We start from the raw sequence: 26330 nt of genomic DNA on the forward strand, positions 1-26330 counted from the left end.
TCCTTTCTTATAGAATTACTGTCATTCACACTCAATCATAATCAATTAATATATTGTTACTATTACTATTTTGAATAAATTGCAAGATAAGAATAAGAAGAGCTACAGATTTTATTTTAGCTTTGTATATTTCTTTTCTAATGCTCTTCCTTTCTTTATGTAGATTCGATTTTCTGACCTATATCATTTTCCTTCTCTCTGAAGAATTTCTTTAACATTTCTTGCAAGATAGGTTTACTGGCAATAAAGTCCCTCAATTTTTGTTTGTCTGGGAAAGCCTTTATTTCTCTTTTACTTTTAAAGGGTAATTTCACCAAAGACAGAATTGTAGGTTGGTAGTTTTTTCTTTAAACTCCTTAAATATTTCACTCCACTCTCTTCTTTCTTGCGTGTTTTCTGAAGAGAAGTCCAATGTAATTATTATTCTTGCTCCTCTATATTGCATATGTTTTTCCCCCACTGGTTTCTTTCAAATATTTTTTAGTCTTTGATTTTCTGCAGTTTGAATATAATATGCCCAAGTATAGATTTTTTATATATATATTTATCTTGCTTTGTGTTTACTGTGCTTCCTGGATCTTTGGTTTGGTGTCTATCGTTAATTTTGGAAAATGCTCTGCCATTATTACTTCTAACATTTCCTGTCTATTTCTTCTACTCCTATTATTCCTGTTAACATATGTTGTACATTTTGTAGTTGTACCATGTTTCTTGGATATTTTGTCCCATTTCCTTCATTCTTTTTTTTTTACATTTCAGTTGCAGAAGTTTCTATTGATATTTCTTCAAGCTCTCTGATTCTTTTCTTGATCATGTCCAGTCTACTGATGAGCCCATCAAACTTCTGTTACAGTGTTTTTTGATTTATACCCCTTCTTTTTGATTTTTTCTTAAAGTTTCCATCTTTTTGCTTACATTACCCACATGTTCTTTTGTGTTGTCTGCTTTTTCTGTTAGAGCACTTTCTATTTGTTCATTTCTTGTTAGTATCGTCAAGTCAACTCTGACTCCTAGTGACCCTGTGTACAGCAAAGTGGCACCCTGCTCGGTATTTTTACACCATCCTCTCACCTTCCAGCACTGTATCAGACAATGCTCCACTGCTGTACATAAGGTTTTTATGACCAATTTTTTCAGAAATGGATGGCCAAGTCATTCTTCCTAGTATGTCTTAGTCTGGATGTTATGCTGAAACCTGTGCACCATGGGTGACCCTGCTGGTGTTTGAAATACCAGCGGCATAGCTTTCAGCATCACACCAACACACAGCCACTATGACTGGGTGTCCCCTTGGAATTTTAATTCTCAATCTTGTCCACGTAGAGCGTCTAGAAATTCATCAACTGCAGTTTAAGTCTTCTTAACCCTGTAGTGGCTCCAGCAATGGTTTCTGACCCTGGCCTCCTGCTCTGGAAGCTGTACTTCTCTATATCTGCCTGTCTATCTCCTTAATTTTGGAGGTAGCAGTTTGCCATGTGATCTCTATTTTCTAAAGGATATAAGAAGAGTTGTTGATTTTCAGTTTGCTTATATGTTTTCTTATTGTGAAGATAGACATGAGACCTTTCAAGTTTCTTACATCCTGGGCCAGAAACCAGAACTCTTCTATACTTTTTAAAAACTTTTTATTTTGAGATATTGCACATTCACATGCAGTTGTAATAAATAATACAGAGATATCCTGTGTTCTCTTACTCTGGTTTCCTTCCTAGTAACATCTTGCAAAACTATAGTACAATTTCACTACGAGGATATTGACATTGATACAATACACTGATCTTGTTCAGACTTCTTCATTTTTACTTGTACTAGTTTGAATTTGTATGTGTGTATGTTTAGCTCCACGCAGTCTTATCACATTGCGCAGGTTAGTGCACCCACCACCCCAGTCAAGACTAAGAACAATACTTCCAATGCCACAAGAATCCTTCTTGTTGCCCATTAATCAGCACATTCCTCCCACTGTATTCCATTTTAACCCCTGGAAACCACTATTTATTTCCATTTCTATAGCTATGACACTTTTTTGATACATTGAATTTATACTTTGTACTCAAGTCCAACAATATTAGAATACTGGTAAAGAAATTCTCCTTCTACACCATGCTTTTACAAATAGCAAAATGATGTTTCATTATATATATACTTTTCTGTGTAATATGTGAAAAGAAGGGGCATCTACTTCAAATTGGAGTGTGATCTCCCTACTCAAATCTCCTGAGATATGATTCCTAAGATGAAAGTCAGCTGATGGCATTTGTTGTCATGGAATTCCTTCTCCTGTCAGTGAATATAGAATTCTAATGGTCAGAGAAGATGGGAGCTAATGTCAAAATGGCCTCTCCCTATGTGGTTAACAGCAGAATGCCCCATTATATGTCTGCCTGAAACAGGAGGCCACTGACTCTCTTTAAAAATGAATCAAGGTGAGAGTGCTTTGGGATGTGTGGCTCTGTAGCTGAAGGATGCAGAGAACATCAGGTTAGAAATGGGATACAGTGGGAGGCTACAAGGCACTGGTATTTTCTTTACTGGAATTCCAGTTATTAGTATACATATAATTTAATACTATTATGTAAAATTATCACTTTTTAATTTCACATGAGATTGTGTTGTTCTTCCTCTGATTTTCCTTATATATTTATACTTTTTGTATATTATTAAACGATATTTTAACAGATTACCTTACTTGAAGACACGAAACTAGCTTTATGCGGCATTTTGCCAAGAAAACATTAGTGGTCTCATGCATGGATTTAGTGCTGAATTGATCTTTATATTGATTATCCATCTCACTTTTAAATTATGCAAAGCTCCAATTAAAATATAAAAATAAAATGTGAAAGCAGGGAAGAATCTGTCTTTCAAAATATGCAGATTAGATGAATACACTTTATTTAGGACATCTCTCCTTTTTGCATCTGTATTTTGAACATATCCGGTTATATGCTCCAAGGATAGATATAAATATTACAGAGAAAATCTGCTTTTTAGATGTACTCAGTAACTATTCACTAATCCTTTCCTCAGAGAGCTTAGTCTGCTAAATATGATACAACATATTCTCTTACATGCATTGACTGAATGCCAGAACAAGACTCTAAAGATATCGTAATCTGAATACCCAAGGGTCCTGAAAGAGGAGATGATTTAATCAATAGCTGTAACACTAAGGTTTAGCAAAAGGAAAAGTATTTGAACATTATAATGTCAGGGTGGATGATTTAAGTTTTTACAATTATTTTGATGCCAAAATATATCTATTTCAATTTATCTATCTATTCATTATCTTTCTATAATGTGTATATTAGAGAGAGAGAAAATTCACACATGCACCAAAATTAGATCAAATCTAATAACAAGCATAGGACAGTATCATGGGTAGCTTCTTATTCATAGGAAATTTTATCCTGAGAAAAACGTCCCTTCAAAACATAGGAATATGGCAAACCATTATGGCGTGAATATAGCTGTTCTTCGTCTTTATTCACTTAGAAAAAAATGTCAATATCAAAGTTATATGGGTATATTTGCTTTGCAGAAAAGATTGAGTAACCTGGGACAGTACTTTCCTTATCTAATACTCCTCATCCCAGTTGCAATTTTTTTGGAAATTTCTCTTTTAGGGACCCAGGTGAGTCTACATGGGCCAACTCACAGAGGCATTTAAAATGAAAAATGAAGTCTGTGTAAAAGGTAAGCATGTGCTGTGTCTCATATCCCCTGCCCTTATGTGGGTGATAGAAATAATTACTTCCAGACATATCATTGCACTGGGCACAGTTGGCACACGGGAGTCAGCCAGGTGTTGGACGTGATAGGAAATGCGCCGCCTGATTAGACGGACTGGAATCCAAGTGCAACAACATTCTCTCTTAAATGAGATGAGAGGCGGGAATTTAAAGATGCCATTTAATTTTTCATCTGTGGCCAATGCATGCCAGCGTTTCAAGATGATTTTGTTAATCACATGGGACTAGTCACTGCATGTGGTAATGAAAGGACAGAAAAATGTTTTTCTCAACAAGGCAAACACTGTCCAACTCAGTTCCATTGCAATTGGTTGAGTTGAGGATTTTTTTTTAATTCTCTTGGTTTAGTTCCTCTTATAACTGCATAAACATATTTTGCTTTGTTTTGTTTCTATTTGAGGCAAAATTTTCTGTGCAGCCATGCTAGGATTTTCATTTCACTGAGCCTTTTTTATTGTGATAATTCAGTCCTACTCTGGGCCATATGGATGCCCTGGAAACTTTATTACGCTCATCTTTGAGTGTAATAAAGCTCAGAGTCTTAGCCAAGAAGGTACAAACCTTTTCCCAAAATACAGATCATAAACATAAGATTGTTTAACTTACATTCTTATTCAATTTTCAATCATTTACTGATTTTCGACTCCTGTCACATATTAAGAATTCATTAATAATAATAGTAGTAACATTTACTGAGAATTTGCAATAGACTAAGCACAGTGCAAAGCATTTTATGTGCATTCTCTCATCATTTACATTGCATAACTTTTTAAAATTAATATTATTGTCATCACTATTTTAGAGGGAGGAAGTCTTGACTAGAGAGGTTTCAGAGGCCACTCTAGGTCATATGGCATGTAAGCAGAGGCACTAGGACTTCTTCTGAATTCGAAGCCTGGGGTCTAATCACTCTGATGGATGCATCAGTTTATTCTTATCCTCTGTTTAGTGGTTCCCAAGGCCCTTTCAGACAGTTCATCAGGTAAAAACTATTTTCATAATAATTATTCGCGCTCTTTGTTAGATTCTCACTTCCACACAAAAAGTCCATTGATGTGGTTCCATATCCCATATTACTACTAACCTTTAAGACACTACTAATAATCAAGTTTTAATGCAGTATTAAAGAGGAATAGTCTCAATTATCTGAAAAGGCTATTAGAATAGTCCTCCATTTTCCAGCTAAATATCTGCATGAGGCCAGATTTTCCTAATGTATTTCAACCAAAACAACAGATTGAATGTAGAAACAGACACAACAATTCAGCTGTAGTCTATGATGCCGGACATTTTAGAGATCAAAAAAAAAGTCGCTCTTCTCCTTACTTTTTTCATTTGTTTGGGAAAATACCATTAATTTTTCAATAAAAAATGTTATTGGTGGGGGCTGGCCAAGTGATGTGGTGTTTAAGTTCACGTGATCCACTGTGGTGGCCTGGGGTTCACAGATTTGGATTCTGGGCAAGAATCTAGCACGACTTGTTAAACCACACAGTGGCGGCATCCCACATAAGACAGAGGAAAATTGGCATAGATGTTAGCTCAGTGACAATTTTCCTCTAGCAAAAAAGAGGAATATTGGCAACAGATGTGAGCTCAGGGCCAATCTTCCTCACCAAAAAATAAAGAAATGTTATTTATATTAATATATAATGGATTTATTTTGTCACTTTTAAATGAATTAATAGCTAAATATTTTAAATATCTAACTTTTAACTTTGAATAATTTAAATAGTGATAGACATAACCAACATCAACAAAAGCTCTCAATAACTTTTAAGAATCTAAAGGGATCTGACAACAAAAATTTTAGAACCTTGCCTTTAGCACATTCCCCAGAAGAAACACTGCTTCTACGCTAGTTCCTACATATAATTCAGTAAGTGAATGTGTTATTTTGCTCTTTTTATTCATATAGCTGAACTCTAGCCTTCCAACAGAGATAATATGATAAGGCTGATAGCATAATGACTTCCAAGTAGGCTGAATTTTCTTCACCAATCTGAGAATTTTGAACAATACATTGAAGGAAACTAAGAAACCTTGATGCTTTCGAGGTTAGGGAAAACATAATTAGTGTTAAGCGTTAAGAATGTTCTTCAGGGCTGGCCCCGTGGCCGAGTGGTTAAGTTTGCGCGCTCCGCTGCAGGCGACCCAGTGTTTCGTTGGTTCGAATCCTGGGCGCGGACATGGCACTGCTCATCGGACCACGCTGAGGCAGCGTCCCACATGCCACAACTAGAAGAACCCACAACGAAGAATACACAACTATGTACCGGGGGGCTTTGGGGAGAAAAAGGAAAAAATAAAATCTTTAAAAAAAAAAAAAAAAAGAATGTTCTTCAGATTGTAGCGTACAGAATAAACTGTCAAAGAGACCAACTGGGTTGTTATTGGATTAGTAGAGGTCAGAAACAGCAAAAATGGAAGAGAAGAATTGAAGCCATAAAGAGTGACTGGCACAAGACGGAAGCACTGTAACTAGTTTCAGGATGAAGAAACATTCAGTGTTAGGACAACATAACTTAGAAGCAAGTATCAAACTGATACATGGGACGGGGAGAAGGAGAAGATACAGACAGACTACACTGAGGGACTTTATTTATTTATTTATTTATTTATTTTTTGGTGAGGAAGATTGGCCCTGAGCTAACATCTGTGTCAATCTTCCTCTTTTTGCTTGAGGAAGATTGTCACTGAGCTAACATCTGTGGCAATCATCCTCTATTTCACATGCAGGACGCCACCACAGCTTGGCTTGATGAGCAGTGCATATGTCTGCACCCAGGATCCGAACCCTGGGCCACTGAAGTGGAGCACACAAACTTAACCACTATGCCACCAGGCTGGCCCCTACACTGAGGTTTTGAGACTTGTTGGTGTATGTCTCAAATTTTATTATAGTTAGCATGAAAACTATGGTGATAAAAATTGAAGATGATTTGCAAATGAAAACGGAAAATAATTTTCTTTTGTACATATGAAACAATACAATATTTTTTTAAAAAAATGAAGATTGTTATTAACTATAAAAAAGTAAGTAGGATGGTTTTTCCGAACTACAATTTATGCTCCACTAGAACAGAAGTATGTCTTTATTCACTTCTGTAGCCCTAGACTCTAAAAGAGTAGCTGCTCAATAAATATTTAATGAATTAGTAGTTCTGTCAGACCAAATAAACTGAGTATGTTTAATCAAGAATGAGACTTAGAGATCTGATAATCCAAATTGACCCTTCTTTGACAGATTAGATTCTGAAGTCCCCAAGAGAAAGCTCAGTATCTGAAAGCTTGTGATTAACAGAACCCAGAACCCAGGACACCTGACTCCCTGACCAAGGATGAGAAATTCATCATCCCTAATGATTACAGTTCTAGTGGAGATATAAACAGGACACCCTCCAAAACAATATAATTTAGATTTCAGCTACAGCATATGTAGTAAATGACTCACTTTGTATTTTTTTAGAATCGGCAAATAGCTATGCCTCTGAGGATTTGAAGGAGGTTGCAGGAGGGGTTGTCACAGTTCCCCACTTGAGAATCAAGCGGGCCAGGCCAGTGGCATAGTGGTTAAGTTCTTGTGCTCTGCTTTGGCAGCCCGGGGTTAGGAGGTATGGATTCCAGGCACGGGCCTAGGACTGCTCCTAAAGTCTTGCTGTGGCAGCATCTCACATAAAATAGACAAAGATTGGCACAGATGTTAGCTGAGTGTCAATCTTCCTCAAGCAAAAAGAAGAGGACTGCCAACAAATGTTAGCTCAGGGCCAATCTTCCTCACACACACACACAAAAAGAATTGGATTTGGAAGTTTTTCCTGTTCCATAACTACGTTAGATTCAGTGACTTTTTGTCCATACTAAGGTATCATATTGTTTTGAAGAATTCTTTGTTTGACAAACAGAGCCAGTCAGAACCTTCACTTTCAGTATATTAGAATATTTGTCACTCTTTCCATAGAGGATTCAGGAAAGGAAGGTCCCTGTGGAACACAGGTGGGAGTTTGTCAAAGTCCAATAGCAAAGATATATGAGTATCAAGCACTATGAAGAAGCTTTCAAAGAACAAGATAAGATTGCAATATCAAAATAATATTTAACATTTCTTTCTCACAATGTTGGATTTACCTCTCAAAAAAAAAAAAGAAAAGTAGTCTCAATAAAGGTCATGTTAATTTCTTTCCACTCCCCAAGTTAACAAGAGTAGTAAATATGCTGTTAAAATGGAGCTACATTAGGAGATCATGAAAGTTACATGTTCCTATGTTAGGAGATGATGTTTCTTCAGGTGCCATGTTATCTGTCTCCCTGTGGCTTTTTGGTAGCTTGAGGATGATCAGATATCCCAAGTGACTGCTCGCCAGATTAGTCTGTGTCTTCTTCTAATTATATGAGGGACTCACGAGTAAGTGCTTCTGAAAACAGGGTATAACTTTACAGTGCAACCTAGGTCAATATGAGTTGACATATGAGTCTTTCAACATGATTGATATTCAAGTAAAAAAATATTGAAAGTATTTTGAGGTTGATGTTCAGATACTTTTGTTTTTGTTTTGTTTGTTTGTTTTGGGTGAGGAAGATTGGCCCTGAGCTAACATCGGACAGCTTTCCTCTTTATGCTAAGGAAGATTGGCACTGAGCTAACATCTGTGCCCATCTTACTCTATTTTGTATGTAGGACACCACCACAGCATGGCTTGATGAGCAGTGCATTGGTCCGCCCCTGGGATCTGAATCTGTAAACCCCAGGCTGCTGAAGCAGAGCATGCCAACTTAACCACTAGGCCACTGGGCCAGCCTGCAGATATTTTTTTCAATGAATACAAATAAAATATGTAGATTGTGAAGAAAGGCGCACGTCAAATCTAATACTCTATGTTCCCACTTATTTTCTAGCTCTTACTGAAATGGATTATTTTTAGTAAATAATGGCTATTAAAAATATATCTAACACAGGGGGCAGCCCAATGGCCAAGTGGTTAAGTTCACACGTTCTGCTTCAGTGGCCCAGGGTTCAGATCCTGGGCACGGACATGGCACTGCACATTAGGCCATGTTGAGGTGGCATCTCACGTACCACAACTGGAAAGACCCACAACTAAAAAATACAACTATGTACTGGGGGAACTTGGGGAGAAAAAAGCAGAAAAAAAGAAAAGAAGATTGGCAACAGTTGTTAGCTCAGGTGCCAAGTTTTGAAGAAAAAATATATCTAACACAATTTAAATAATTTTATACAGTAAGAAACAGAAAATTCTGGTTACTTAAGCAAATATAATGACTAGTATTTCCCATTTTGCATAAATCAATAGCTTTTATCTTTGACTAAGAATATCATTGAACAATGAAAAAGGAATATATATGTACAAAACAGATAGGTAGTGAGTGAACTATTCTCTAATCAGAGCTATAATAATATGTCCCTTATGCGTAGAATAAATAATTTCAATAGATGAAAACTATGCATGATAATAGTGTACTAATTTGTCTCTTTAACAGTTACCTGTTGAGACCCAGTTTCCTAACCATCTTTTAAGCCTCAATTACTCAACATTAACTTTTTTTTATATCAAGAGGACTTTACCTTGATTTTCCGTCGATAAGTATCTTTAAGATCTTGTGACAGTTGGTTTGGCCCTATGACAAATACCTTTAATAGTTTTCTTTTCAAATTGATGTCACCTTTACTCTTTCATAATCTTTGAACTACTCACTTTCAGTGAGATTAATAACTGTCATTCTGTTCTCCTTTTTAATTTCTATAAACCAGGGGAAAATGGGCCAATCATCAATCCAGCAAGGCCATGAATAAAGTGCATGTCTTTCCATCCATTCCCTTGAGCAATTAATTTTGATATTTTGCTTCTTGGCTCTAGTGTACTTATTGAGGTCTCCAAAATCTAAAATGTTTAGAGTAGGACTTCTCGTATTTCTGATTTGTTTCAAATACCAAATCTTTTGGAAACATGGTACATTATTTCAAAGCCTCAAAAAGGTAAATAAATCCCCTCTTTTATCCAGTGGCTACATCTTCTTTCTTATAAAAATGAGACATTTTAACACACTCAGTGAAGATAATCCCCTGCACCCTAGGTGGAAGCATTTTGGTCATTCTTTACAGCTCCTAACCTCTGAATAAAATTGAAACATTAACATTCTTAAGCTATTATTTCATAATAACCATAGAGCTCTGTTTCAGTCTTCAGATATGTCAGATTATCCCATTGTATTACATTTATTCAAGGAAGTACAAGAAATACAAGGACTCTGTTACCCGTTTGGTATAGTGGCATTCATAAATATTTGGTTTATTCCCCTAATGTTATAAATATGTGATCAACCCCAAGCATAATGGTATAAAGAGAAGAAAGAATGAAATTACACAATTACAGAAACACTGTAAGAAACTGATCTGTTCTATTTTTTGTAATTGTATAAGTTAGTGAAATTAACTGGGAATTGAGAATTTTAGATGAAGAGTAAAATAATCGTTGATTCCAATTAAAATAGATCTCAAAGGTAACTTTCCAAGGAAAAGAAGTGAGGAACACAAGAATTTGTGACTACATAGGTGTGCATGGATAAAAGAGAATTACCAAACTGATCGATTAGCAGATAGACACTGACATGACATAAATTGATTCCAGAAAACAAATAATAATTATTTTAAGAAAATGCTTGCGGACAAAAATGGTATCATGATGATAAGATTCTAACGAACGTTTGCCCTATATTTTTTGAACAGCCTTTTCACAATGTGGCACTTTCCCATATTATGAGTTCTACCTTCCCAACGTAGGAGCCAGGTAACTCTGTCTCACCTATGCTTGCCCTTGAGGATAGCATGTGACCTGGATTTTACCAATCAGATACACCCAAAATAGACACTGATTTGAAAGAGATCAATGTGAAAAATCCATTTTGTTAAATGGGTGGCAGTGTATGGAAAATAAACTTAAGCTTTCAAAGCCAGCAATGGCAGAGCTTGGGCTAAAAATTGTGCCATATTTAGGTTCTTACGCTCAATCTTCACTATGTGAGCTGCAGCGCCAATACTCAGTGGCCGTGCCATTGCATCTGAAAATTGTCGGCAACGTAGTATGTGTGTACTCTTCCTGGTTGTATAACCTTGGATGGTAATTCTCTGTCGCCATGTTCCCAGAGAAACTGTGAAACATTTAACATCTTCTAACAAATTCATTTTATATTTTTAATGTACACTGGGTCCCAGGGCAGACCACCCCAAAATATCCCACAATGGCATTTTGACTATTTTGAGTTAAAGTTACTCGAGAAGAAAAAGGACATTCTGACCCTCCTGTCTCTGATCCGCCCAAAAGCAGGAAATCCATCTCTCCTGTGAAAGGGGCCCTGCATCCTCATCCCCAGAGCTGGGGGATTTGGGGGTGAGAAGCCTGCAGAAACGAACCTTGCTAATTTCCTACCTATAGCCTAAACTCTGCTTAAGCTCCCCACTAACTACGTTCCTCAAATCTAAGTTCCTTTGTCCTGTCACTTCTTCACAAATGTATTGTTTCTTTGTGTAACAGATGTATAAACTGCCTGCTTTGTTCACTGTCTGAACATCATTTCTTTATGGTCTCCAATACATACATATTGAACTGAGTTTTTCCCCTGTTAATCTAGTCTTGCCTCAATTTTATTATTAGTCCAGCCATAAGAACACCGGAGGGAAGAAAGGGGATTTCTGGCACCCAACAGTTAGAAAGGGTCTTGTGGTCTGCACCTAAGATCTCTGAATGAAACAAGGATCATACCTTATTTATCACCCTTAGAATAAATGGAGAGCTATATAATCAAATAAATATCATAAAAACTAATTGCAGAAGCTAGGTAGTAGGTATATGAATGATGTTTATTGTACAATTCGTTCACTTTGTGACTTTCAATTTTTTTAATGTAAAATTTATTTATAGATTTTTTTTTCTTGGTGAGGAAGATTGGCCCTGAGCTAACATCTGTTTCACATCTTCCTCTTTTTTTTATTTTCTCCCCAAAGCCCCAGTACATAGTTGTATGTCCTATTTGTAAGTCCTTCTAGTTCTTCTATGAGGGATGCCACCACAGCATGGCTTGATGAGCAGCAGTATGTAGGTCTGCACCCGTGATCCAAACTGGTGAACTCTGGGCCACCCAAGCGGGGCATGTGAATTTAACCAGTACGCCATTGGGCCAGCCCCGAGTTTGAAATTTTTAATAGTACGTTTTGGGGAAGATGTTATAAAAAAGCCAACGAAGGTAGCTCTGTATTATATAAAAATAAATGCCCAACATCATGACCTAGACCTAACACAGCAAGAAAATTTTTACTCTATTTAGTTTTTCAATTTAATGCATTAGACAAATGTATAGACATGTGGTAGTAAAAAGAACCATCAAAAATGCTTATAAAGGGGGCCAGCCCAGTGGTTCAGCGGTTAAGTTCACATGTTCCACTTTGGTGGCCCGGGGTTCCCAGTTCAAATCCTGGATGTGGACCTATGCACTGCTTGTCAAGCCATGCTGTGGCAGCATCCCACATAAAACAGAGGAAGATGGACACAGATCTGAGCTCAGGGCCAGTTTTTCTCAGCAAAAAGTGGAGGATTGGCAGCAGTTGTTAGCTCAGGGCTGATCTTCCTCAAGAAAAAAAAAGGCTTAAAAAGATTTAAATGAATAATCTTAATGCATATGATATCTGTTACTAGTTTCCTTGCACATTTAACAATTCTTTGTTGTCATAGAATGTATATTTCCTCACTATGCTAAAACATAGGTTCCCCCCTCTATCCAAAAGTACAGCACTCCTATAAAACCTTTCATAAGGCAAAATGGCATAAAGTGAAGATGCAATGACCATTAATTTTTATGGGAAAAAATTTTGAACATTCCCAGATGCAAAAAATAACCTATCAAAATAAATCAGGATAAAGCACAGATGCTCACAGACACAGTTGAAAGCTATGGCAGCTCGATGCTGAGACGGATGCCAGAGTGGTTCCCAAACAAGGAGCTTGGCAGTGCCACTCTCACTGCTGGGGTGCGCCCTGCCTCTCTGAGGGCTCACCGCAAAACTAATGGTGAATGCTATTTTTGGCTTTTCACCTTTTTTCCTAAAAGTGAAAATCCTCTTCAGATTTCTTTCAGTTAGCAAACACAGGAACTACTGGTGTCTTTCATCAAAGCAAAGTGCTATAAAGTAAACTTTCAGATAGCGGGGGAAACCTGTTTTCACCGTTTCTCACAATTGGGAATCAGAATTAGAATGAAAGTTTCCTCAGTGTTAAATTGGCTTGGGCCTTAGAAGTAACTGATTAGAAGCTCCTTAACTGTACACTTGAACATTTAAAGTAACCCGTCTAAGCTCAACTGTCTGAGTGATAAGAGACAAAGACTCATGTTTTCTGACTTGCAGCATATTACTCTTCCAAATTCACTGTCTTTTGTTGAAAAGCCAAGTTGAAAATTTGTGTTAAACATCATATAAACTCTGTATAAAGCCTTTCATCATTAACAAATAGGGCAAAATTTCCGTCCTTTAATTGAAACCTAAATTCAGAAACAAAAGATTAATTTCACTTTCATTTTCCTATGTCATTTGTGAATATTATAAAATTATTCTCATGGTTTATTATATCATATGTAAATATATGTGTATATATGTGTATACATATACGTGTATGTATATTTTCTAGAATCAGGAGTGTTAAAACATGCCCTTTGGTTTCCAGTGACGTTGTTAGTTAATGCAATAGGTCCAGAAATACACAGCTACCTTTCAAACTGTGGAAAAGATTCTATAAGTAGAGTTCTATATTCACACAATTTTATCAGAGAAAGATATTTTAAAACAAAGATGTTTTAAGAGACAACGTAATTGCATTTCAGCATAAAAAGGCACCTACTTGAATATGCTCTTAAGATTCTGAAGGGTCAATTGTTTTTAAACTGAAGATCTTAATTGCTTCTTATTCTGTGAATGATAAATGAACATTGCAAAAGATAGACTCTTTCAGCTACCTGAATTTCTGTCATCTACCTGACTGACTGAAGGACATTAAGAGACATGAATTCTATGAGTGAGGTCAGAGAATTTGGTTTATTTCTACAAGTGATTATTACTCGAAAGTGGTAAGACTCCATTTTAGGCATTGAACATTCTGTTTTCATACTTCACAATATTTTACTATAAAATTCTCCTGTTGCGACTTCCTGGAAAATAGAAGAGTGAGTAGAATTTTTGTAATCATTTTTTTTGTAAACCTCATAACCAATTGAAAAAAATTTCTAGTATCTCTAGAGAGGAAATAATTGAGTATATTCCATGTTTTTAAAGGTTATTTTTCTTTCTCAGACTTCAGTGTGTGATAGAATCACTTGGAGTAATTTCAAGCGATGTTTTTGTTCAATCCAAGAAATTCTGATTCATTAGAAGTGTCTCCTCAGATGATTCTGAGGCCAAGGTTTCAAGGTCGAGAATTTGAGAATCATTGTTTTAAGAATCCTTACCAGGGCTGGCCTTGCACACTCTGCTTCAGTGGCCTGGGGTTCGCAGGTTTGGATCCCAGGCGTGGACCTAGCACTGCTTGTCAGGCCACGCTGTGGCAGCATCCCTCATAAAATGGAGGAAGATCGGCCATAGACGTTAGCTCAGGGCCAATCTTCCTCACAAAAAAGAAAAAGAATCCTTATCATTTTTAGAATTGATGGTACAGAATCAAATCAATCAAGTATTATGTGTGCAGTTCATATGACTCCAACCTCAGTGATTCTAGAAGAGCATTCTGCTTTCATCTTAAATCTTAGAAGAAAATTCTGTTGAAAGTGTCTGAAATCCAAGGGACTAAACACTCAGATCACCTGTCATACTTCTCAGTCCCAAATCCAGGAAAATGCTGTTGATGATCCTCGTGTGGTTGACAGGATTTGAGTTTTGGGTCATTATTTGCAGGCTGGATCATTGTGACTCTCCTTCTACCTTCCACCTTCCCCACTGGCTATAGAATTAACTTTAACTTGTGCTTTCAAAAATACTTCCAGTAGCCCTCACCATTTCACCCAACATTAGCATGGAGAGCTGTTACTTCTCACAAAGTTATCACCATAAACAGGATCGTGGCGCCGTGCCCCTGAGGGCCTATTTTCTAAGGAAGCTTGAGTAAGCAGAAGAAACAAAATCTAGCACCAATCATCAACATGTTCAGCAATATAAAAATGCAAAGCCAGCAGAAAAATGAGTGGCATCTTTTTAGTAACAATTGTAGAAAGCAAGAGTTTACTGCGGCAGGCCCCGTGGCCGAGTGGATAAGTTTCCACACTCTGCTTCGGTGGCTCAGGGTTTCACTGGTTTGGATCCTGGGCACGGACATGGCACCACTCATCAGGCCACGTTTAGGTGGCATCCCACATGCCACAACTAGAAGGACCCACAACTAAAATATACAACTATGTACTGGGGGAATTGGGGGAGAAAAAGCAATTAAAAAAAAATGAGTTTAGAAAATAGCTGCCATCTATCCTCTGGGAAAGGAAAAAGGACATAGTTACCATAAAATAAAAACAGAGATTTGTCACTTATTTAATGGACATGGTCATCAGGGGAAACACTGGATAGTAAAACCAACCCTGAAGAAATCCAGGTCAGTGAAACAGATAATAGACTCAAGGTGTATATAGATATATATATATATATCTATATACACATAGGTGTGTATATACATATATATACACACACACACTGACTAAAGAAGGATGAGGAGATGATGAAGTACACACTTGGAATCTAGAACCCAGGCTATGAGGTCAGCTAGCCCTTGTTTTGAGTTGTAGCTCTGCCACGTATCAACAGTTTAACCTCAGGCAAGTTGCTTAATGTCTCCAAGACTCAAAACTTTTTTCCCACTGAAATGGAAATTATATATACTTGACATGATCTTTGAAAATATACAGACAAAAACTTATGCAAAATGCCTAAGTATCTGGTGCATGGAAATCTCAATAAGTGACACAAGATAACAACACTTAGAGAGAACATTAATATTCACTGTGCATTTAGGGAAAATTGCTAAAAGAGAAGTCATAAGAAACAGTTTTAAAAAAAGAGTTAAATTACTTACTATCCCAAATGCTTTGCATATGTTAACTTACAAAAAAACTCCATGAGGTAAGTGCTATATTGTTTTCAGATGAAGATATTGAGGCACAGAAGTAATTGGAACTTAGAGAAAGGACCATAATTGGATATTTTGGAAAGAGATTATGATGGCAAAATAACAATTTATAACTTTTAAGGGAGAAATCTGATGAAATTCTACAATTCAAGAAAATAATAAATATTTAAGTATCTAAATAGGGAAGCCACCACCGAAAATAACAAAATATTATTTTCATAGCTGCTAAAATAAGAGTGGCTTTGGAAATTTGCATAACAAAAATTGTTGCAACTAATCAAGCTATAATCATTTGAAAAGTTATAACAGAGGCATCTATGTACTTCCAAACAATTGAAAAATATATACCTTCTGCAGACGATCGGAGCAACCTCAGATGGAAAACTCACTATTGGTATAATTTACAAAATCCGGCTCTTAGTATAGAAGTAAACAAAAAACCAACAAAAATAAAAGATTTTTGATAAAAAATAATTACATAGACAATCATTATATGGGGCCACTGAGGGTTGGCACATAGGCAACTCCTCACAGACATATTTAAAAATTATTCCATTTGTTCCTGAGTAGTTAATGCAAACCCATGGTGGCAATCAAATATGTCTATTTCTACTTTTCCTTGGGAGAATGTAGAATAGTGCTTTCTTCTTTAAAATATGTACTTACCCTGCAGATCCTTTGTAAACTGAACATCCGTTGTAGAGTCACGTTTTCCACTTGTGTTTTATCTACTTTGTGCAGTGAATGGTCAGATGTCAGTGGTTTGGTTCAAAGTCTGAGACCTGCCAGAACTGCTTCCCAGTTCTTGAAGAGTCAGTAGGCTGTGATCCTGCAGCAAGGAAGAATCAGTAGGCTGTGGTCATGCTCCCATGATATTTGTGGGCATTCTAGAAGAGTTCGTGACAGCCTGGCTTATTTTTCAATGAAAATGCATCATCTCATGTTCTTTTGACATCCTTTACAAATACACAATTATCTTTTTTTCAGAAGGTCAAATTCCATTCAGGTAGATGATGATGTTTTCCCAATTGAAATTTGCAAATGAGTTAGCAGAGTAAGATTTATTATGCAGGACCCTTGGTATTTAGGGGTTCACATTTAAAGCTGTGTGTAGGAAGACCATGAGCTGGTGCAAAGATTAACTCTGACATAATAACTGTTTTTAGATCTGCTGGGTAACAGTTTTCGTTTTATTTATGAGCCTCATATTTTAAATTGACGTTTATGCTGGGCAATGTGTGAAATTATTTGACTGTGACCAGACTTATTTATAAATTCAATGTGAAGACTGACACATTTCATATGCTATTTGTATTTTGAATATATTGGAAATGGTACAATTAAAATATCTGAGCTTAAAAAGTGAAGGGGAGCAATACAGATCCAGTTAAGAAATAATGTTTGAGTGCACACAGATTTAAAAAGTTATAAAAGGAAAAGAAGCAATATGAACTACTTATTTCAGTGCCTGAAAATATGCAGGAAGCAAAAATAAGACCTGCTAAGGCTGGCATATGAAGAGGACTTCATGAAATGTTAACTTAACACATTTGAAATCATATTATAATTAGTACTGGGTGAGCCATAAATGTTCCTAAAAACACCTAGAAGTTAATATGGTTTCTCTCTCTTCCTCTCTCCCTCTCGCTGTTGTCTTCATATCATCAGGTAGGGAGGTCTTAATTGAAGACCATTTTCCTAGAGAATGTGCATCTTGTCAAATGGCAAAATGTTACAACCTCCAATGAGTTTTCTTCAGGTATTTCACCTGTGAGTAGACTTTGGAAATAGAAGGTTCTAGAGTCTGGTTTGTGCATGACTGCCTGTCATTTACCCTGATCTCTTCAATTTACCTGACCAGCAACAGAGAAAGGACTGTATATCCAAGGGGTTGTAACAGGTTCATTTTATTGATTCTGAGGCAGCTAGGAAAAGGAATGATACTATAATTACCAGCAAGAAAAATCTAACAGGCACACACAATTTGTTCCTTTTTGTGTGACTCAAAATTTCTGACTCACATTTAGCATAATTCATTTCCTTTTAGCGAAAGTGTCAGTATCATCCTTTTCAAAATATTCCTTCTTCAGAATTCCCCTCTGCATTCAGAAATGACATACAATAGCAATAATTATAGTAATAACAATACCATGTATTTAGTGAATCAGGATAGAGTGATTGACATCGAAGACAATTATTGCTAGCATATAGTAAAGAAAAACTGGTTTGTTGGTAGGTAGAAGCATAAGACACTTGGCAACTAGTAAAATGATGAAATCTGTTACCAAACACAAGCTCATTAGAATTGGGGAGTCTGTCGGGCTGAGGGTGGCGACAGACTACTACGAAGCTTTCATTTTTATGTGTAGATCATTTATCTCACTACTGGGCACACAGTAGGCATTTAATGTAGTTCATTTTATCAGTGGTGACTGCAGAGTAAGCTTCTAGAAAAAGAAGGGTTGAGAAATCCTTGAGGAATGAGGGAATATTTAATTTCTGAACAAAGAAACTCTTTCAATTAGAAACTGATAGGGAAGTAGAATCAAGGAATATATCAAAAATGAGGCTAGGTTAAAGCAGCAGATCAAAAGGTCTGTTAGGCAAACAAGAATCAAAGGATGCATATAGCATCAAACAAAATGATGTGTGCAAAGTCCAGGTACACAGTCAGGAATTTACCATCTGCAGATGCAGAAAAAAGTAAGAGAAGAAATGTGAGAGGCTAATGATGCGGGCTCGGTGAGTCAAAGAGTCAAAAGGAAGATTTCTTGGACTCTTAAGATCTGGCAGTAGTGCTCTTTTATTCAGGGAATAGTATGGAATAGCATGGGGACAGGACCCATGGGCAGTAAAGAGCTGCAAAACATGGGTTGAGGGTAGGGCTAAATTTAAGGCATAGGTGTGTGAGTTATCTTTTTATAAGACAAAAGAAAGAATATGTAAAAAAAGTTGTTAAAATGGTATCAGTGTAGGTGGGGTCTGGTTATTGGGTGGTCCTATAACTTTAGTTAAGAATCAGATTAGGGGCCGGCCATGTGGCCGAGTGGTTAAGTTCGTGCACTCTTTTGCAGCAGCCCAGGGTTTTGCGGGTTCACATCCTGGGTGCAGACATGGCACCACTCATCAGGACACAATGAGGTGGCGTCCCACGTGCCACAACTAGAAGGAACCACAACTAGAATATACAACTATGACTGGGGGGATTTGGGGAGAAAAAAGCAGAAAGAAAGAAAAAAAAAGATTGGCAACAGTTGTTAGCTCAGGTGCCAATCTTTAAAAAAAAAAAAAAAAGAATCAGATCGGATTAAGTAAATAGCTGAAGCCACTACCTTAAATATCATCTTCAGCTAAAGACAAAGGAGGATGTTGGTGCTGGGGGGTGGTCAGTTACATGAGGTTACCAGACAAGTACACTAAACAAGAGCAAGATTATTATGCAGACAAGAGCAAGATATTAAGGCCTTGCCTTCCTGTTAAGAGTCTCTAGAGATAAGGTCATACCCATCCCCTCCTGCCCTTCTTCCCAATGCAGAGAGGGAGACACTCTTACAGATGGAGATTTCCCTTACAAACGTAAATGTCTCCTAACAAAAAGTAAGTAAATTCTACTTTTCAGAGTTTCTTTCCCATCTGCAGTTTTTAAAAGTAACCAGCCCAAAACAAAATGATGGGTGCAAGGTCCAGGCACGCAGTCAGGAATTTACCATCTGCAGATGCAAAAAAAAAAAAAGGTAGAGAAAGAATGTGAGATGCTAGCACTAAAGAAAAACCTTGATAAATGGTCTAGGAGTTCTTCTAGTCTAGTATTTAGGTGAACCCTTTTAAGGAGGTATGCAATGGCAAATCCAGAGCTCAGAGTGGAGAGAAGTGTTAATAATAGTAGATGATAATGATAACAACAATACTACTACTATGTGTTTGTTTGTTTATCTTCCACATGAGTGAAATTGTACGGTATTTGTTTTTCTCTGTCTGACTTATTTTGCTTAGCATAATACTCTCAAAGTCCATCCATGTTGTTGTAAATGGCACTATTTTGTCTTTTTTATGGCTGAGTAGTATTCTATTGTATATATAGATATCACATCTTCTTTATCCATTCATACATTGATGGGCACTTGGGTTGCTTCCACATCTTGGCTATTGTGAATAATGTTGCAATGAGTATAGGGGTGCATATATCTTTTTGATTATTGATTTCATGTTCTTTGGATAAATACCCAGAAATGGAATAGCTTGATCATATGGTATTTCTATTTTTAACTTTTTGAGGACTCTTCATACTGTTTTCCATAGTGGCTGCACCAGTTTACATTCCCACCAGCAGTGTATGAGAGTTCCCTCTTCTCCACATCTTCTCTAACACTTGTTATTTCTTGTCTTTTTACTAATAGTCATAGCCATTCTGATGGGTGTGAGGTGATATCTCATTGTAGTTTTGATTTACATTTCCCTAATAATTAGTAATGTTGAACAAACAAACGAATCCATAGATAAGGAGAACAGATTGGTGGTCACCAGAGGGGAAGTGGGTAGGGGGGAGGATGAAAGGGGTAAAAGGGCATATATGTATGGTAGTGGATAAAAATTGGATTATTGGTGGTGAGCATGATGCAGTCTACATAGAAACTGAAATATAATAATGTACACCTGAAATTTTCACAATGTTATAAGCCAATATGACCTCAACAAAATAATTTTTAAAAAATACTACTAATGATAAATCATGGGTATTCCACAGGAGCCAAAAAATCTAAAAATTGGCAAGTGGGTTATAGAATTTACTGTCATAATTTTTTCAATGTAAAGTTTACTGGATACATTTAGTAGAACGTGTAATTATTATTGTACTGAATAAATATTAAGGAGTTTTAATAATTATTAATGCAGTTAAATTTATAGTATTTTCTCTTGCCTTGTTAGTAGTTTAATATCTATAATTACCATTAATTTGATCAGATATCGCTGAAATATTTAATCATAACCATTACATCATGTTTATCTTACAAACATCCTAAAGCTTAACCCCCAGGAATTAGAATTCTTCAACTACTAGTCATTCTCACCAGAAACGGAGAAATATCACCCCAAATAAGAACTCCAAGTCCCTTAAATGAAGGAAATGGGGACAGAAAGAGAGGAAAGGAAAGCAACAGGAACAGAAAAATGAAGAAGTGTGAGGAAGAGGCTGACCTCTACATATATCCGTCTATCTGAGAGCGCCACAAAAAGTAGCAAAGCAGGTTTACCTTAGAAGAATATGATTTCATGGGTGGCAAGTAGTCCTGATGTATCAAGGCTGCCCCAGGGAGAGGAGCCCAAGGCTTCCTGGCCTACATGCCGATCTATATGACCCAGTTCATATCTAAAATTACACAACCACAGAATAACCAGACCCCACCTGCGTTGATACCATTTTAATGACTTTTTACATCATCTTTCCTTTGTTAGTAAAAATAAGTCACATACCCATGCCTCATAAATTTAGCCCTAACCCTCAACACATTGCAGCTCTTCATTGCCCATGGGTCCTGTCCCCACGCTATTCTCTGAATAAAGGAGCGCTACTAACCAGACCTTGATAGTCTAAGAAATCTTTCTTTGGACTCCTCCGCTCCCCAAGCTCACATCAGTCCCACTCTCCCAATTCCTTCATTAAAATAAAAAAGAAGACCCAGTCACAATTACCTGTGGTGCAAATGTTTTTAAACGATCACGAAGCATTTAATTCCATAAAGAAAGATAAGAGACTTAGACTACAATATAAATTTCTTTAATCTTCTCTCTCCATCTTGCCTCTTATTAAAATCTCTTCAGCCTTAAATCTTCTATATATTGTTCCAAAATGTCACTTTATCATCTTGAATGATGCTGCTCCTTTTCCTCAGGCTGCATACCACTCTGAAGAAAAATCCTACTAGCAAAAATATTTCAGCAAAACAAACCATGTATTAGTAAAAGTGTGACTCCTATTATCCCTCTGTGGGCCTCATACGAGCATAAATAAAAAAATTCCTGGTTACAATGAGTAAATAGGAGAGCCAGAAAGATTATGAGAAACATTCATTGTTGTTGTCATCACACATAAAAATATGCTAAGTTCCAGATATTTAAAAACAATTTTTGACAAACTTTGTCTCCATAAAAAATTAAAGAGCTTAATCTGCATTCTCTCTGTTGTTTGTTTTCTTTTTTCCTTTTGCTTGTTTCTCTTTTGTTTTATTTTCTCAATAATAGTCACTCCTATCCAAACTTGAAAATTTGTTGCTGTGTAATTGTTTTTAATTGTTTTTCATGTTTAAAGGTTTATTCCCCATTCCTGTTCCTAATACACAGGAGTGAGTTCCACACAAACTGTTTCCCCTGAAAAATAACGGCTATGGATTCTGTATAAAATGTAAAACAATAAAAATAAACTACCTAGGGCTCTGGAGACTGGAAAAAGAAATAACAAGCGGCAGATTTTGGAAGGGAACCACAATGGAGCAAGCAACAATCACAGACTAAGTTGCTCCTTTCCTGGTGGCTTTATCCTGAGGACAGCCCAGGTGCAGAGGGCTGGGGAGAAGGGCTAGTAAATTTCAGGGAAGTCTCGCCCTTTTTTTTGAGTGTCTGTCTTAACCCTTACCTACATATGTGTTGGACAAATTGAAAACAATTTGCAACTAAGTCTTCAAGAATTGAAATGAGATCTGAGCCTCTGACCTCTACAGAGTCAGAGTCAGTCTGCACTTTGAGTATAGTCAGTTCAATTAGCTACTAATACAAACACATCAATGCTTTTTGGAGGAATATAACAGAATTGAGAATCGCTATAGTGCAAAATCACATCTTTGATAAAATCTGAAATCATGTGGCATACTCAACCTTAAAAAGAAAGGAAATACTAAAGCATCCTACAACACGAGTGAACTTTAAAGCATTTTGGCAAGTGAAAGAAGTCCAGTACAAAAGACTATAGTATATGACTCCAGATTGAGAAAATTAATATTTGTAGAATAAATCAATTACATTGGTATTTAATTGTGAAAATTGTGTCAAGAAAGTTTATATATAGAATAGGTCATTCCATAGCAAGGGGATAAACAAGGTGTTTCTGTAAATAAACAAATACACTCTGCAAAAGACATTTATCAATTATTTAAAAATATTACAAAATAAATATTTCACAGAAGCTGAATCCCCTTCACTTCAAAAATGTAAACAACAATTACCATACATTAAGATTTCTTAGTCTTAAAAAGTATACACACTGAACTATTATACAATATATTCAATTAAGTGCCTTTAGCAGTTTGGGAAAATATAGTGTTTAATTGTCTCTTTCCACTATGTGTAAAAATTAATTTTGAAATGTTTTAATATCAAAGCAACTTTGGTTTTTATTCCACAAAAAAAAAATACACCCTCACATATTAATTTCTAATGGTAGTTGTTACAAAACTCAGATTCCTACTGATAAACAGGATGAAATGGTGACAAAGAAAAAACAGAAGTCAAATAAAATAAGAATTAAAACAGTAGAATTTTTTATTTATTTCCTCTCTCATTGTGTCTCCTTAGTCCTGACAGAATAGAGCATTAAAGACCCATTAATTGAATCTTACTGGAGTCTTAAGTAATTTTAATAAATGTGTACTCTATTACTAAAAATTCACATATGCCACTCTATAATTAAGTAGGCTATGAATTTAAATCTATTAATTTTTTTCATATTCATGGTTCAAATCACTTTTTTAAAGTCTCTCTGTGTTCTCCCAGTATTTAAGGGGACAATGAACAATTCAATCTTTACACCTTTCAAATATCCATTTTGAGCTAAACTAAGTGAAAAATCATCAAAGAGAAAAAGCTTATATTTTCTAAATAATTGCCAGTAATCTCTTTGCTAACATAGGAATTTAGAACACTATAAAAAAGTAATGTATTCAAATTTCTTCAAACTTATAAAACTCCAATTTTACCTTAATTATTCAGTACAAACAGAGATATAATGACATGTGCAATATTTAGTTTAATATTTTTGAAATTTTTAATTTGGCTTTCTATGGAGTCTACTTTGCTAATTGCTTTATGTCATGTTTGCTGTTTTTCCATTGTTCTTTAATTAGAGAGTGTCGGTGAAGAAATAGAAGGTTCACTCTTTTCTCGGAGACAATAATCTACTTCTTCCAGGTTAATGTTTATTTCCTTCATTTTCCCCATGTTAATCCACCTGATGACTGGCTTGATATGTGACAATAAAAGAATTTTTCCCTTCTATTTTATTTTTTATGTAAAAAAATCATAAAATTTACCATCTTTATCATTTTAAATGCACAGTACAGTAGTCTTAAGTATATACACTTTGTTGTGCAACATATCTCTACAACTTTTTCATCTTGCAAAACTTAAACTATACCCACTTAACAACTCTCTTTTTCCACCTTCCCTCAGTCACTGGCAGCTACCATTCTGCTTTCTGTTTCTAATAATTTGACTACTTTAGATAACTCATAAATGGAATCATGCAGTACTTTTCTTTTTGTGCCCTGTTTATTTCACTTAGCATAATGTCCTCAAGGTTCATCCAGGTTGTAGCATATGGCAGGATATCCATCTTTTTAAGGATGAATAATATTCCATGGTATGTATATCCTACATTTTCTTTATCCATTCTCCTCAGTGGACATATAAGTTGATTCTACCTCTTGGCTATTGCAAACAATCTTTCAATGAACACGGGTGTGAAAATATCTCTTTGTGGTCCTGTTTTCAATTTTTATGGATATACATCCAGAAATGGGATTGCTACATCATGTGGTAATTCTATTTTTAATTCTTTGAGGAACTTCTATACTGTTTTCCATAATGGCTATACCAGGTAAAATTCCTACCAAGAGTGCACAAGGGTTCAAATTTTTCCGTATGCTTGCCAACACTTGTTATTCTCCTTTTTTTGATAGTGGCCATCCTAATGAATGTGAAGTGATATCTCATTGTGATTTTGATTTGCATTTCCCAGATAATTAATGATGTTGAGCATCTTTTCCTATACTTGTTGGCCTTTTGTATATATTCCTTAGAGAAAGTCTATGCAAGTCGTTTGCATATTTTTAAATTGGATTATTAGGGGTTTTTTTTCGTTGAATTATAGAAGTTCTTTATATATTCTGGATATTACCCACTTATTAGGCATATGGTTTGCAAATATTTTCTTCTATTCTGTAGGTTGTCTTTCCACTCTGTTGATTGTTTCCTTTCTTGTGCAGAAATTTTTAAATATGATGTAATCCCATTTGTCTATGTTTACTTTGTTACCTGTGTCACATCCAAGAGAATTATTGCCAAATCCAATAACATGAAGCTTTTGTTTTATGTTTTCTCCTAGGAGTTTATAGTTTCAGGTGTTATGTTTCAGTCTTTAATCTAGTTTGAGTTAATTTTATTACATGGTTTAAGGTAAGAGTTCAACTTAATTCTTTTGAATATGAATATCCAGTTTTCCCAGCATCATTTATTGAAAAAAACATCCTTTCCCTATTGTGTAGCTTTGGTATCCTTGTCAAAGAAAGTTCTTTTATACCCCTAGGAGCTTTTCCTAGTCCTAGAACACACAATTTCTGCTTTAAACATCTGCTAGTGAAGGAATACTTGAATATGAAGTTTGAATGGCCACTTCTATGGCTGGGAAAAGGCAGGGTCAGCTAAGATCAGATTCTCTAAATTTGATTGACTATGAACGTTAGTTCATATTGTAAATATTTGAATGAGAGAAAATTTAGCAAATCAACTGGCTAGCTTTGTAAAATATATTTAAATTACCCCAATAATACAAGCATTATAAGATAACATAAGCAATATATATAAGTAATAATATAAGCAATATACAATTTTTTAATGTATCATTTATATTTGATTGATTTAATTATTCTGTTTATATAGATTTTAAGGACTTATAAAACAACTGAAGAGTTTCAATTTTGCAATCAAGCAAATAGAGGTTTTCGTTGATTTGTGCCACAAAAACAGTGCATCCATTATTAAAGGCTTACACATTTATTAATAAGACATTTTTGACAATGTTATACTTAAGTCTTGAATAAAACACAAAACAAGCAATGGAGAGTAAAGATATCAATTTTGGTAAAAACAAACAAAATCTACATTTTCCATGAAATGAAAGAAAAAACACCATACCTGCAGTGTTTATGCATACCAGAGTCTCATCTATTTTAAAATTTTAAGAGAAAAGATATGAGTGTTGCCCCTTTTAATTCAGAAAAAGGGTAGAGTTAACTTCACAAACTTGAATGTCTGGTTTCCTTTAACAGCCACCCCTGCCAAACAAAGAGCAGTGGAGACAATGATGCTGTCCTAAATACTGAGTTCACTTCTTCCTTTTGGGATTGATCAAAATGGTCTT

General features: G+C 35.8%; 1 long non-coding RNA gene across 1 annotated transcript in view; it reads right to left on the bottom strand.

Moving 5' to 3' along the window:
- Positions 1 to 16956, bottom strand: part of LOC139078397 (uncharacterized) — an 86845-nt gene extending 69889 nt beyond the window's left edge. Inside the window, exon 1 of the long non-coding RNA XR_011531327.1 lies at positions 16589 to 16956. This is a non-coding gene — a long non-coding RNA (uncharacterized lncRNA). The remainder of the gene's footprint in view (positions 1 to 16588) is intronic.
- Between the last annotated feature and the right edge of the window lie 9374 nt (positions 16957 to 26330).

Source organism: Equus przewalskii, chromosome 22 (assembly GCF_037783145.1).
Source record: "Equus przewalskii isolate Varuska chromosome 22, EquPr2, whole genome shotgun sequence".
NCBI classification, from domain to species: domain Eukaryota; kingdom Metazoa; phylum Chordata; class Mammalia; order Perissodactyla; family Equidae; genus Equus; species Equus przewalskii.